The following is a 15,961-nucleotide window of genomic DNA, read 5'->3' on the forward strand; positions in this document are numbered from 1 at the left end:
CCATTACACACAGAAACATTTATATATATGTCTTTCTTGCATTGACAGTGCCAGATATGCACCTGGTGGCCAAAACAGGAATTAATTTTTTTGAGCTTAAAACGGTTCCGTATTTAGGAATTAGAATATCTACCACGTTTTTCTTCCATACGATAACTATAGCCCATACTAAATCTCTGCGAGTAGCTGCTCCTTAATCATAACCGACAGGAATATCCTTATTTGTTGCAGACTTCTTGTCGTGGTAAACAGCCGTCGACGGAGTGACTACTGAAGTCAGTGCCGCACAACGAGTAGCCTTCACCACTCCCACATCTCCGTGACGAATATCTAACAACAGAAAAAACGATGACAACACAATACACAATTTCTGTATTACTAAAGCTGCCTTGTGTCTCCTGCTTAGAAATGAAGCTCTTTGGTTGCAGGGACGAATGAAAATTTGTGCCTGGCTCTCTTGCTCACTAACGCTATGCCGTCGTGCCACAGCGGCGTTGCATAACTGCCCACCTCGTGGCCTGAGGCGTGAATAGGAATTCTGGGGCAGTCAGTGCAGCTGTGCAAAGCCACTGTGCCAGGAGGGTGTGGTGGTTAGCGGGTTTGCCTAGGGAGCTCGACACCCGGCTTCGAATACCGGCCTTCGTACAAAATCTTCATTTCTCGCTTCAGTCTGTAAAGCTTTTAGAAACTTGTTGAGAGGTGCTGTCAAGAATGTGCGATCGCTCATTTTTCAGGACTACTCTGTTCAAAGAAGAAGTTCTACGCATAATCATTGAGCCATGCGCGGCATGTAGTTTACTGTTTGTAATCTTCTCCTTCGGTACTGCCACCTCGTTCTCTTATTCCATTTACTGGGGTCACTAACTTCCTGCCTTACCTGCCTGTGAGTGGCAGCAGCAGTGCTTATCGATTAATACCATCCCTGGAGCAACCGATGGTGTTTTCCGGGTCGTCGTGTGTCTGGAAGGGTGTGGGGACACACCAGTTGGGCACGGAGCAGCAGTCGGGGACGAAGGAGCGTCGGGCATGGACCGTCAGTGAGGTGCGGACAGCCAGTACTTGCTGACCGCTGGCGACACACATGGACTGTCCGACTGAAGAAGGCTGGAGCGGGAACGACCGTTGGTTGGTCATTCGGTCGGTCGTCTCATCGGCTGACGTGTATTTGATCTTTTGACCGTTTCTGGATGGGGCAGTTGGTCGGTTGCGGCCTGTAATGGTTCTTTATTTACGTGACCATTGCGGCACTCCAACCCCATTTATCGATACCAGTAATACCGTACTACTTTTCTGCGAAGTGACAGACATATTTTTGTGACAATATTCACATTTGGTTTTATTAATGTATAGGTAATCCGATGTATCGATATATTACAGTGGTATGGTTCTTGTCTGTATTCATTTCTGTGAGACTGTCATAATCTTTGACTTACTTGTAACCGTTTTGGCGTGAATGCGCACAGAGCAGCCTTTGTTTCACTTTGCAGAAGTTAATTTGTTATTTCGCTTTGTAAAAGAACAGTCAAGTCTTGTGTTTGGTTAAAGTGGAAATTAAATATATGAAGATTGATACAAAGCTGTTTTCTTGATGATGTGACAATTAAGAAGAAGTATATGCGAATTTACAAAGAGTTTAATGAAAATGTGGATCGCGAACACCAAGTCAAAAATTATTTCTGGCATACCATTGTTCTGACCTGGGATTGGTTGATCATTAAGAATTTCCTGAAAAACGCATTTGTTAGGTCTTCAAATATTTCTAAAATACAGATCTGGACCTTCTAGCAGTCAAAGTGGAATCACCCTAGAATCAACAAGATGAGCCATAACAACTTCGACGAAAACTATGTGGGAATCCATTCAAGATAAGTGGCAAAATTAATGACTTTTTTACAGTGACTTCATTATTTCCATTCTGACGATACCATCCACAGTCAATAACTTTGTTGTTGCCCGATAAAGCGAACATATGCTGCGTGAACAACATTATTAATCTCATTTCTAACCTATTTTGTAAGTGGTGGTATTGTTAGAGGCAGAGCAGCGTGGAAGGCTCTGCGTCGTGTGATCAGGCCGGGTCCGCTGGCGGTTGGAGTTGCGTTGCTCTAGCTGCGAGAACTGCTAAGTTCGTCACCCACCGCCATACTGGAGTTGAGTAATCAGTGAACCTGTCACGAAGGCCCAACCATTGTGACGTCTCTTCGTTAACTGCTGGTTCTTGCATCCTGGCTGTCCCCGCAAGCAGCAACGTGATGGAGTGTTGGATTTGGCAAATGTTTGCAGACGTCTCCTTGTTGGTGTTTAACCTTGGAAATGATTATAATTTATTAGTGAAGTGCACCAGCGGTACCTTCTGCCTTGTGGTCGTTAACGTTCCAGTTACCTGCCCTGGTCGTTAGCGTAGTTTTGCGGCAGTGTGCTTTCTTCGGGGTGTTAATGCTGTCTGGCACGGCATGTAGTTCGACAGCTTGACGTTCTTCTCTTTTTCTCTTTGAGTGTTTATTGTGCCTTGTCTGTGTTTATACGCCCGTTATTATTAAGACATAATCCCGCTGCGATCCTCGTCTTCGCTGATACCTTGGTTGTCGTGCTGTTGGTCGGGTGGAAGGGAATTGATCAGGCGGTTTGTTGGTTTGTCAGCCGTCCGTAGGTCGTGCTGCAACCTGATTGTTTAGTGTTACGCTTGGCTGTCTGTCTCACCTAAACTGTGGTTAGAGTTTCCTCCCCAGGCCGACCCTTAGAACACTTCTGAGCACCACTGTTTGGAAAGTAGGAGACGAGGTATTGGCTGAAGTAAAGTTGTGAGGGCGGGGCGTGAGTTGTGCTTGGGTAGCTCAGATGGTAGAGCACATTCCCGCGAAAGGCAAAGGACCAGAGTTCGAGTCTCGGTCCGGCACACAGTTTTAATCTGCCAGGAAGGTTCACCACTGTTTGTTGTTTGAGACTGTCATTTTATTTGGTCGCAGGTACTGTGCCAGGCCTTCAGCCGTGTATTAATATTGTCTGTTTTATGTTTAGTATAAGGCCTTCAGCCGAACTTCATAACAACTTTAAGATTAGGCCCCGCCGGCCGGTGTGGCCGTGCGGTTCTAGGCGCTTCAGTCTGGCGCCGTGTGACCGCTACGGTCGCAGGTTCGAATCCTGCCTCGGGCATGGATGTGTGTGTTGTCCTTAGGTTAGTTAGGTTTAAGTAGTTGTAAGTTCTAAGGGACTGATGACCACAGATGTTAAGTCCCATAGTGCTCAGAGCCATTTGAACCATTTTTTGATTAGGCCCCCAGCCGTGTTTCATTGAAAATTCTTGTTGCTCTGTATTTAGGCCTTCAGCCGCGTTTGTGCCAGAATCTGTTGATTTGATATGTAAATCCTCGTCTGTAAGGTTTCTCTTTAACTAACTTGAACTCTTGAAACGGCCTTCAGTCGTGTTCTGTAAATGTTTATCTTAAGGTTGTCTTTAATTACCATTGAGTAATTGTTTGGGCCTTCAGCCGACGAGATTCTTCAAGTTTTCTTAAGATGTTTTTTTGTTGTACTGTGTAAAAAATTAACTGTAAAGTCTCTCTTTTATTATGTAAAGATTTTTTTTTTAAATTGGGCTTTCAGCCGAAGAATTAACTTGAATTTTCCATAATATGGCCTGTAGCCGATATTTGTAAATGTTTGGCTTTTAAAGAATTTCCTTAGCTGATCTGAAATATTATTTCGGCCTTTAGCCGAGAAGATATTGTAATTTTACTTAAATAAGGCCTTCAGCCTTTACTGTAAATCCGGGTGTTTCAAAAGCAATCATTTAAACTTATTCTGGAGAAATTACTTGGGCCCTCTTTGTTGTTTTAAAGAGACAGCTGTGCATTGGTTTGAAGAAGACAACTGTGCATTGGTTTGAAGAATAAAATTATATGTGTTCTTGTATAACTAACAGTAATTGACCTTGGCCCCTTTCCACAACCTGATCCACTCTGTCCTGCGAAACCAGGTTTCAATCATGTTTTCAAGCCATGCTTACGAATTTGTCACATTTCTGGCGTGCAAAAATAGAAAGTCCATTTCATCTGGTGATATCTCGGCCGTATTCTTCTCGGCCACCTTTAGAGTTAGCTAGCAAACTCAAGCTACAGTACTCGCTACCTTTATTTAAACGCTACACCTGCGTCTCTGCACTTGACAGCACAGAATACACGAATACATACTGTTGACCACGACAGAGAGCTTGTGTACGAACTATGTCTACTGTTACACTCTCACTCAATCCTGGGACATCGATACATCAACTAGAGTTATAATGTAGCTACGTCTTCCGATTTGTCACAGACGGCGCCGGCTTCCATGCTTTGTCGAGGTTCGATGCGCTATCACCATTAATTAAATCCTCCGCCAAACGAATTTCCATTGCTTCCTTCACCATCGACTCCAGAATGATGAAATCAGCGGTAGGATTTTGACATTGTTATACAGCATAGAGTGGTCGACATTGACTCAGCGCTGGGCCACAGTCGAAGATACGTCCGTTACAGGATTAGAAAACTCGGTTACAACTGTACTGATATACCTTTGTGGACAAATGCTCGACCTAAAACTTTATTAGCTTGGTTGACTACGAGTCAATAGAGAGTGAACGTGCACCTTTAAGAAATAAACAATCTATAAACCATTAAAAAGTAGAAAGAACTAGTTAGGGAAACCAGATGAAATAATGAACGGGAAATACTGAAAATAAGTGTAATTTTCTGTACAATTCCAGCAGGGTAATAATGCAGCATAAATCAACAGCTTAGCGTTCAGTTCCCACAATATTGATTCGACGAGCATCCACACAAAATGCTAAGTATGTCCTGACATGCATTTCCAGAAAAGTTGCTAAATTAACTGAACAATAATTAACGAGGCAGTGAAAAATGTAATCACATAGTGTGAGCGGAGCATTGGAAAATAGTGGCACGCACGAATGAAGTTCAGACAACAGCTCACTAGCTCTCGAAAATCGGTAGCATCATAAAGTTCGACAGCGGGAAAACCTCACTAATAGTCTCTACTTAAACTAAAGGTCACTAATCTCAATCACTGTAGTGATAAGACAATAAGCAAGTTCGTCTCACAATTATAAATAGTACATACAACGAAATCCTATAATTCAATAGCTGTCAGTATTTCTGTCATCATTTGAAGCCCAGAACTCTCTCCCATGAAATTATTCTACATCTACATCTACATTTATACTCCGCAAGCCACCCAACGGTGTGTGGCGGAGAGCACTTTACGTGCCACTGTCATTACCTCCCTTTCCTGTTCCACTCGCGTATGGTTCGCGGGAAGAACGACTGTCTGAAAGCCTCCGTGCGCACTCTAATCTCTCTAATTTTACATTCGTGATCTCCTCGGGAGGTATAAGTAGGGGGAAGCAATATATTCGATACCTCATCCAGAAACGCACTCTCTCCAAACCTGGCGAGCAAGCTACAACGCGATGCAGAGCGCCTCTCTTGCAGAGTCTGCCACTTGAGTTTGTTAAACATCTCCGTAACGCTATCACGGTTACCAAATAACCCTGTGACGAAACGCGCCGCTCTTCTTTGGATCTTCTCTATCTCCTCCGTCAACCCGATCTGGTACGGGTCCCACACTGATGAGCAATACTCAAGTATAGGTCGAACGAGTGTTTTGTAAGCCACCTCCTTTGCTGATGGACTACATTTTCTAAGGACACTCCCAATGAATCTCAACCTGGTTCCCGCCTTACCAACAATTAATTTTATATGATCATTCCACTTCAAATCGTTCCGCACGCATACTCCCAGATATTTTACAGAAGTAACTGCTACCAGTGTTTGTTCCGCTATCATATAATCATACAATAAAGGATCCTTCTTTCTATGTATTCGCAATACGTTACATTTGTCTATGTTAATGGTCAGTTGCCACTCCCTGCACCAAGTGCCTATCCGCTGCAGATCTTCCTGCATTTCGCTACAATTTTCTAATGCTGCAACTTCTCTGTATACTACAGCATCATCCGCGAAAAGCCGCATGGAACTTCCGACACTATCTACTAGGTCATTTATATACACTCCTGGAAATTGAAATAAGAACACCGTGAATTCATTGTCCCAGGAAGGGGAAACTTTATTGACACATTCCTGGGGCCAGATACATCACATGATCACACTGACAGAACCACAGGCACATAGACACAGGCAACAGAGCATGCACAATGTCGGCACTAGTACAGTGTATATCCACCTTTCGCAGCAATGCAGGCTGCTATTCTCCCATGGAGACGATCGTAGAGATGCTGGATGTAGTCCTGTGGAACGGCTTGCCATGCCATTTCCACCTGGCGCCTCAGTTGGACCAGCGTTCGTGCTGGACGTGCAGACCGCGTGAGACGACGCTTCATCCAGTCCCAAACATGCTCAATGGGGGACAGATCCGGAGATCTTGCTGGCCAGGGTAGTTGACTTACACCTTCTAGAGCACGTTGGGTGGCACGGGATACATGCGGACGTGCATTGTCCTGTTGGAACAGCAAGTTCCCTTGCCGGTCTAGGAATGGTAGAACGATGGGTTCGATGACGGTTTGGATGTACCTAGACGATCACCAGTGGTGTACGGCCAGTGTAGGAGATCGCTCCCCACACCATGATGCCGGGTGTTGGCCCTGTGTGCCTCGGTCGTATGCAGTCCTGATTGTGGCGCTCACCTGCACGGCGCCAAACACGCATACGACCATCATTGGCACCAAGGCAGAAGCGACTCTCATCGCTGAAGACGAGACGTCTCCATTCATCCCTCCATTCTCGCCTGTCGCGACACCACTGGAGGTGGGCTGCACGATGTTGGGGCGTGAACGGAAGGCGGCCTAACGGTGTGCGGGACCGTAGCCCAGCTTCATGGAGACGGTTGCGAATGGTCCTCGCCGATACCCCAGGAGCAACAGTGTACCTAATTTGCTGGGAAGTGGCGGTGCGGTCCCCTACGGCACCACGTAGGATCCTACGGCCTTGCCGTGCATCCGTGCGTCGCTGCGGTCCGGTCCCAGGTCGACGGGCACGTGCACCTTCCGCCGACCACTGGCGACAACATCGATGTACTGTGGAGACCTCACGCCCCACGTGTTGAGCAATTCGGCGGTACGTCCACCCGGCCTCCCGCATGCCCACTATACGCTCTCGCTCAAAGTCCGTCAACTGCACATACGGTTCACGTCCACGCTGTCGCGGCATGCTACCAGTGTTAAAGACTGCGATGGAGCTCCGTATGCCACGGCAAACTGGCTGACACTGACGGCGGCGGTGCACAAATGCTGCGCAGCTAGCGCCATTCGACGGCCAACACCGCGGTTCCTGGTGTGTCCGCTGTGCCGTGCGTGTGATCATTGCTTGTACAGCCCTCTCGCAGTGTCCGGAGCAAGTATGACACACCGGTGTCAATGTGTTCTTTTTTCCATTTCCAGGAGTGTATATTGTGAAAAGCAATGGTCCCATAACACTCCCCTGTGGCACGCCAGAGGTTACTTTAACGTCTGTAGACGTCTCTCCATTGATAACAACATGCAGTGTTCTGTTTGCTAAAAACTCTTAAATCCAGCCACACAGCTGGTCTGATATTCCGTAGGCTCTTACTTTGTTTATCAGGCGACAGTGCGGAACTGTATCGAACGCCTTCCGGAAGTCAAGAAAAATAGCATCTACCTGGGAGCCTGTATCTAATATTTTCTGGGTCTCATGAACAAATAAAGCGAGTTGGGTCTCACACGATCGCTGTTTCCGGAATCCATGTTGATTCCTACATAGTAGATTCTGGGTTTCCAAAAACGACATGATACTCGAGCAAAAAACATGTTCTAAAATTCTACAACAGATCGACGTCAGAGATATAGGTCTATAGGTTCGCGCATCTGCTCGACGACCCTTCTTGAAGACTGGGACTACCTGTGCTCTTTTCCAATCATTTGGAACCTTCCGTTCATCTAGAGACTTGCGGTACACGGCTGTTAGAAGGGGGGCAATTTATTTCGCGTACTGTGTGTAGAATCGAATTGGTATCCCGTCAGGTCCAGTGGACTTTCCTCTGTTGAATGATTCCAGTTGCTTTTCTATTCCTTGGACACTTATTTCGATGTCAGCCATTTTTTCGTTTGTGCGAGGATTTAGAGAAGGAACTGCAGTGCGGTCTTCCTCTGTGAAACAGCTTTGGAAAAAGGTGTTTAGTATTTCAGCTTTACGCGTGTCATCCTCTGTTTCAATGCCATCATCATCCCGGAGTGTCTGGATATGCTGTTTCGAGCCACTTACTGATTTAACGTAAGACCAGAACTTCCTAGGATTTTCTGTCAAGTCGGTACATAGAATTTTACTTTTGAATTCACTGAACGCCTCACGCATAGCCCTCCTTACGCTAACTTTGACATCGTTTAGCTTCTGTTTGTCTGAGAGGTTTTGGCTGCGTTTAAACTTGGAGTGAAGCTCTCTTTGCTTTCGCAGTAGTTTCCTAACTTTGTTGTTGTACCATGGTGGGTTTTTCCCGTCCCTCACAGTTTTACTCGGAACGTACCTGTCTAAAACGCATTTTACGATTGCCTTGAACTTTTTCCATAAACGCTCAACATTGTCAGTGTCGGAACAGAAATTTTCTTTTTGATCTGTTAGGTAGTCTGAAATCTGCCTTCTATTACCCTTGCTAAACAGATATACCTTCCTCCCTTTTTTTATATTCCTATTAACTTCCATATTCAGGGATGCTGCAACGGCCTTATGATCACTGATTCCCTGTTCTGCACATACAGAGTCGAAGCAGAGTCCAAGCAGTTACTAAGTATTCAGTCCAAATATGCTGTCTTCCTTAAGGTACACTGCACTGTGGCTGCACAGTCCAACCCACCAACCAACTGCTCTCCACGACTGCTGAAAAAAAACCACGTGCGTGGCTCTGCTAACGCTTATAAGCGTCTCGTGACGTCATGGCTACTGAATTCATATTAAACATTTACAAAAGACCCCCATCCAATTGTACATGCAGTTACATATACACACCATATACTAGTACATACAGAAAAATCTTCCAGTCTCTTTGGGATCTCTCATACATTATTGGTAAATACATGAATAAATTACACGAAGGCCAGTCCACGGTCAGCGCTGCAATGTGCTGAAACTAACTTTCAAATTACAAATTCTTCTTAAATCACAGGACAATGGTTACTCATACATTGGAAACGTTAGGTAATTGACAGGGGACAATTATGCTGATACAATGTGAGGTTTGTGCGGAGGGAGAATCGTTCAGTTGTGGCCACTCCTTCTCTCTTTGCTCCGTTTCTTTCTCTGATCTTTCCTCTTCTTTCCTCCTTCTTCGTTTCGCGGCTATATCTCAGTGTTTTCAATGCAGAAATATAGTGAGAAGGAGGCACATGTGTGTGGTGGTTCACGATACCGTAGTGCTGTGAGGAAGCATCACTCTTGTCTCTCTTTTCTTTTAAAACTATAAATAGTAGCGTAGGTAGTACTACCCATCGTTCTGCTTAACTGAATGAGCGCGACACCACTGATGAAGTTTCAACCTCGAAAGAAGTTTATTAATACCAATTAGCTGAAATAAAAATAAAAAAAAACTCATTCATTCCAGAAGTCACTCACAGTTAGAGTAATTAGTTTCTGATGTGTATGTAGTGGTCATTAATACTTAAATGATCGTTTCAATAATTCTATCACTGTCCGTTTATTAGTTGTTAAGCAACGTATCAACAAGCTGAGTATGCAATGATTAATATTTGTCCTATCCCGACATTAAATCGCTTCTCGCTTGCTTTAAGCATAAAGACGATTACTATGCCGCTCATATAAGTCTTTGATAGTTATTATCAAGCAAATGTCCGTAAATTGCGTTTAATGTTACTGAATCACACACGCGACGATAACGCCCGATATCCAGCCGCGTATCTTAAACTCCGCGCCGATATTTTAGAATTCGTGGCGATTTGTTTGCTCCACAGTCGGACCGTGGTTCCCTAGAAGAATTTTTAAATCAACTACGGGTTGTAAATTAACAGTTCTATACCCATTCATGAAAGGTACAGCAGATCGACGACTACTTGATCGCGCACTCGAGCAACACGGAAGTTTTTTGTTCTTACAAAGAGAAAACATATCATGCGTAATGCAACAAGGTGATTTGCTATGTCAAAAAATATTTATATCTATCTCACTAAAACTCATTACCTATTAATTGTTGTACATAATTCAATTCTTTACTCTGCAATTAATCAATAAAATTTAGAAATGAATGACATGTATTTTAAAAAATCTCAAGTTGATAAGACGTCATGGGTCACTACTGGTTTCGACTCCTCTACACTCACGTGACGTACAGTATGTAGGACATACTCATGTAATGTTACACAGTTATAGACGCCGCGGTTGTAGACTCTTATGGTGGCTGGTACAACAGTGTAGTTGAGTTGGAGATCACGATGGTGACAGTCCACTTGCCTGGGTGGAGCAGCAGGGGGGCGGTGTTGGACGCGTAGCAGTCGTTCAATGCGTTGTCATAGAAACAGCGTTGTTAAAACATTCATTTATTGTTCATCAACTACAACAGTCTTGATGATGCTCGGAAACGTGAACGCCACCGGGAGGTAAGCTCTACACGGCCTGCGACGAGACACAGCTGGCGGCGAGCAGCCTGACACTTTGCAGCGCCGGATGGCCGCTGGCGAGGTCTGCAGATGCTGATGACAGCAGCACTCGGATCACAGACTCCCCGGCTTCCCGCGACGTAGCACGCAGAGGTGCGCAGAACCACATCGCGGCCCCAGAGTGAGCGTGATGGCCCGCAGCAGCAGCGGTGGCTTCCCACGTGAGCAGAGACAGACAGCGCAGAGTTTGTCTGCGCAGATTACGGCTTCTGAACGGCTGCACGGCCCCAAGCACGAGCTGTAGTCCTCCACGGTGGGAGGCCGGCAGCATCTGAAGTAACTCCCAGGTGGCCAACTGGTTGGAGGGCGTTAAGCCCGTAGCGTCTGACTTGGCACCAGCAGCAGGAACGCACCTAGTAGCGCCAGAGTAAAGGGAAGGTGACTGGTTAAGCCATGTGAACTCCTAATCTCTTAGACTCGTGGACTAACTTAGGCCTCTACTGGGACTTGAGACTGGAGACTGCAATATCTTTGACTAAAGATGACGAGTATTCGTACGGTCTCGGCTCGTCTGGTTTTGTTTCAGCATTGGTTTCGATCACATAAGCCACGATAAGTGCCTGGCTTGCAGGTGAGGTAACCCGGCCAACATTGCTGCAATGAATGTGCTGAGTTGGTGGTACTTTAACTCTGGACCCTTCACTCAGCCTGACGACGTGATAACTGCCAAGCGTCGTAACTGCCGTCTCTCCAGTCCACCGCCTTGCTGCACAGCCACCAGCCATACAGTCGTGTTCTGCGGGCTGCAGCAACTGCTGCTTGCTTACAACCCTCCCCCTGGATATCGCATGAAAACAATTTGCACCAACAGACACGCGTCAGGTTGGTTACAAGATAACCTCCAGCATCCGCCGCGCTTCCCTGTGGCACCAGCCTCACCAACAGAGGCGCAAGCAACAATACAGATGACGCTGCCATCGCGGTACTGCGTTGTCCCTGCAAGTCACGTACCTCTACCGATTACCGATATCCCTCCACAGGGCGATTTTCATATGTTGCTGCCAGTTCGCACTCCAGCCTATGTCGGCTGCTCTCATCAGTCGGAATTCGCATCACCAGCACATGGGGAGCATCTCGCTGCAGCGTCCACAGACTACGTCCACCCTTGAGCATCTTACATTCAATTTCGACCAAAGTGCTACGGACACCGTCCTTCCTTCAGCAACCTGCACTCACTGCTAAGTAAGTCTAAGTAAGGCTTCGATTATTAATGCACACTCTACGCTCTCCGACGACCAAAGCTCATGCACCTCATCAGTATAAGCATATTCCAATACAGTCCATGCCCGAGGCAGGATTAGAACCTGCGACCGTAGCAGTGGCGCGGTTCCGGACTGAAGCGCCTAGAATCGCTCAGCCACTGCGGCCGCCGATGACACCACACACACTTCTTCAAATATAGGTCACATCCTCACTAACAAGGGAACCTCCCCATCGCACCCCCCTCAGATTTAGTTATAAGTTGGCACAGTGGATAGGCCTTGATAAACTGAACACAGATCAATTGAGAAAACAGGAAGAAGTTGTGTGGAACTGTGAAAAAATAAGCAAAATATACAAAGTGAGTAGTCAATGGGCCACATAAGCAACATAATGGAGTATGCGAGATTAGGAGCGCCGTGGTCCCGTGGTAGCGTGCGCAGCTGTAGAACGAAAGTTCCTCGGTTCAAGTCTCCTCCTCAACTGAAAATTTTACTTTCTTTAGTTTTGCATAGTTATTATCTGTCCGTTCGTTCATTGACATTTCTGTTCACTGTAATAAGTTTAGTGTCTGTGTTTTGCGACCGCATCGCAAAACCGTGCTATTAGTAGACGAAAGGACGTGCCTCTCCAATGGGAACAGAAAACATTTGTCGCAAGGTCATAGGGCAACCGATTCCTCCACAGGAAAACGCATCTGATATATTCTATACGACACTGGTGACGGCATGTGCGTCAAATGACAGGAATATGTTGTCGACCCACCTAACTTGTACACTTGGCGAATGGGTAAAAAGATTCTTCTACCTTGCCCGATTTAGGTTTTCTTGTGGATGTGATAATCACTCCCAAAAAAGTGATGAAAACATAAGAGTTTGTCACATAAACTGAAAATAAAAAACTAAACTTTTTCACTCGATAGAAGATTTGAACCTAGGACCTTTCGTTCCGCAGCGTCTCACGTTACCACGAGACCATGGCGCTTCTGCGTTCTTATCGTCCTTAATGTTGCCTATCTTCCCTTGAACTACTCAGTTTTTATATTTTGTTTATTTTTTCACAGTTCCACACAACTTCTTCCTGTTTTCTCAATTGATCTGTGTTCATTTTTCAAGGCCTATCCACTGTGCCAACTTATAACTAAATCTGAGGGGGGTGCGATGGGGAGGTTCCCTTTGTAAGTAGCGGGGTAACGTGATCTTTCACTCTCCGCCAAAGACGGCAACACTTTAGAACTTCAGCAAGGGGATTTGATGCACCACGAGGCTTTACAAGATCAGCTGTGAGTGTGGCCTTTCATAAATCGAGCAGATGATCCGTACATTCCAAGAGACATGGACAGAATACCGGAGATACAATATACCCTGCCATTAAAACTCAATAAATCTGCTGTGCCAGAGCACTACATCGACAACGGTCATTCTGTGTTGTGTGATATGTCGAGATTCTAGAGTCGACATCATTATTCTAGGACGTGGTGTTGAAGGAAACATTGGAAATTCGTTCAGCGAAAGAATTAACAGAGGTTTCGGTCAAGACAAAGCATGCAATGTGGCGCTTCCTCTGATAAGCTAGCAAAGACGTCGGTACAGTACAACTCCTAATACCGGATCGATATCCCAGCATGGATCGAGTGTCTAACCCACAGAATCTGTACTTACAAAGCTCGTTGACGTCGAACAAAATCTGTGGCCCTAGTTTAAAATAACGGAAGCGGGTGCTGCCAGTTCATTCGAAAGATGGCCGAAAGGTATACGTTCTATAGATGTTGAAAGAATGGTTTTTCTGTGGTCGTACACCTGAAATCTAATGGTTCAACCAACATGCCGCGAACATATGAAGAAGCACATGTTCCGCGCTGCCTTCAGGTGTCAGGGTTCTTGTTGTGTATTGATACGGTACGGCAAGAAGTTTACCTCCGTCGCCCCAAAGACACATTTGAAGGATTAATCAGTATCTCATGTTCTTGCAGTCTACTAAACAGCTACTATAGTTGGGGTAAATGCTCTGACTAATTGGACGACATTTCAAGCAAGTCATCAACATAGACGTGACAGCACTCTTACGTGTATGGTTAAAAATCCTATGGTTAAAAATCCATGAAGCGCTAAAAAGTCTGAGCAGAACTGCGCGTACATTTCGATCAGCATCCGCGTTCGCAGAGCAGTAAGCTCCACTCGGGTGTTTTAGAACAAAATTTTATGATCACACGACTAAAACTATCAGAAACTAAACGAAATGACATAATCTGAGAAATGCAAAAAGAACGCCGACGAATACCAGAAAAAGAAGTTCACGATTCTGCCGTTTTGTGGCTAAGTGTCGGTTAAGATAAAGATAAACCACCTTCCGAAGGGACATAACATTTAATCTATCATCAGAGCTCCGCCAAAAATTCACAAGTTACTGAGACGAGTAAAATGTGCAGCAAGTCTCAGAACACCTAGGATTTACAAAATGTCTGGTGAATGCTTAGTCTTACATCTGACAAACAATGCGCACTGTTTGAAGACCACGGGGAGAAGTATGAGAGGTGGCATCGCGTACGCTGTCCCGAAAAAATTGCTACCGCTGAGCATGCTCTGGCATGTGGTCACGGTATCAAGTCTGACCAAATCTCTCTCGTGAATCACACTAACGTAACGGCTTTTGAGACATCGTAATTAAAGAAGCCACTGAAATTAAAATCATTGACGGCACTCTTAAAAGAGACAGTGGCGTACAGATTAACGTGATATGGCTCCAGCGATCGCAGGATTAAGGCAGACGTATCGAACAGGAAGGCAACGTATGACCGTATACGGCGATACCGTGGGCACCGATGACGTCACATTCGGCAGATAGAGTATTTTAGGGAGGACCAGCGGCACATTACCAGTTATTCCATTTGTCCATTACCAAGGAGAAATTGATCGAATGCTAGCGGTATTTTAATAACTTGACATGGCAGGTATCCCGTGTAAATTGTATTGTATAATTTATGCTGTTTCACATACATTTCCGAAGAATATCGTTGTTGTGTTGGCTGAGGAGCCAACACCGTGTTACGAATGGAGGCCGAAATGCACGCGTTTTAGCTCACGCAGGCTGGCGTGAGGAGGGAAGAACTATACTGACGTGAGGTCTGGAACATGACAAGGACTGAGAGTTCAGAAATCGGACGTAATTAGTTTGACACTTAACTTTAATCCATTAATGGGGAGCGTCGCTCTTGACGGTACATGATTCACAATCTTATCTGTTCAGAAGACATATAGTAACTGAATATGGCGCCTTGCTAGGTCGTAGCAAATGACGTAGCTGAAGGCTATGCTAAACTGTTGTCTCTGCAAATGAGAGCGTATGTAGACAGTGAACCATCGCTAGCAAAGTCGGCTGTACAACTGGGGCGATTGCTATGGAGTCTCTCTGGACTAGACCTGCCGTGTGGCGGCGCTCGGTCTGCAATCACTGATGGTGGCGACACGCGGGTCCGACGTATACTACCGGACCGCGGCCGATTTAAAGGCTACCACCTAGCAAGTGTGGTGTCTGGCGGTGACACCACAATCATATTGTTCTTTACAAATCAAAAACTCATCCACATGACCTTCTAAATATACGAGGGGCGTTAAGTAAGTTATGTATCACAAGTCGGTTGAAATATTCGGAATTAGTTGAGGGACATCGTGGAATACGCCCGTGTCAGGCCCTATAGTTTCAAAAAGTTTCGATACGTAGCCTTCAAAATGGCGTCTGCAACGGACGTGCGTTCCAAGCATAGATCAGTAACTGAGTTTTCTTTGGCGGAAAACCGGAGTGTCGCAGATATTCAAGACGCTTGCAGAAGGTCTAAGGAGACCTGGCAGTGAAAAAATGCATTATTTTGTCGAAACATCGTCACAGCTGATGAAACATTACTTCAAAAGGGAAACAAAACGGCAAGCCATGGAATGACACCAGACAATCTCTGCTCCGAAGAAAAAGTTCAAAGCCGGACCCTCAGCGGGTGAAGTCATGGCAACGACCTTCTGGGATCCTGAAGGGGTTATTCTGTTTCATGTCCTCCCTCATGGTACAGCGGTCAACTCT

Source organism: Schistocerca serialis, chromosome 5 (assembly GCF_023864345.2).
Source record: "Schistocerca serialis cubense isolate TAMUIC-IGC-003099 chromosome 5, iqSchSeri2.2, whole genome shotgun sequence".
NCBI lineage: Eukaryota > Metazoa > Arthropoda > Insecta > Orthoptera > Acrididae > Schistocerca > Schistocerca serialis.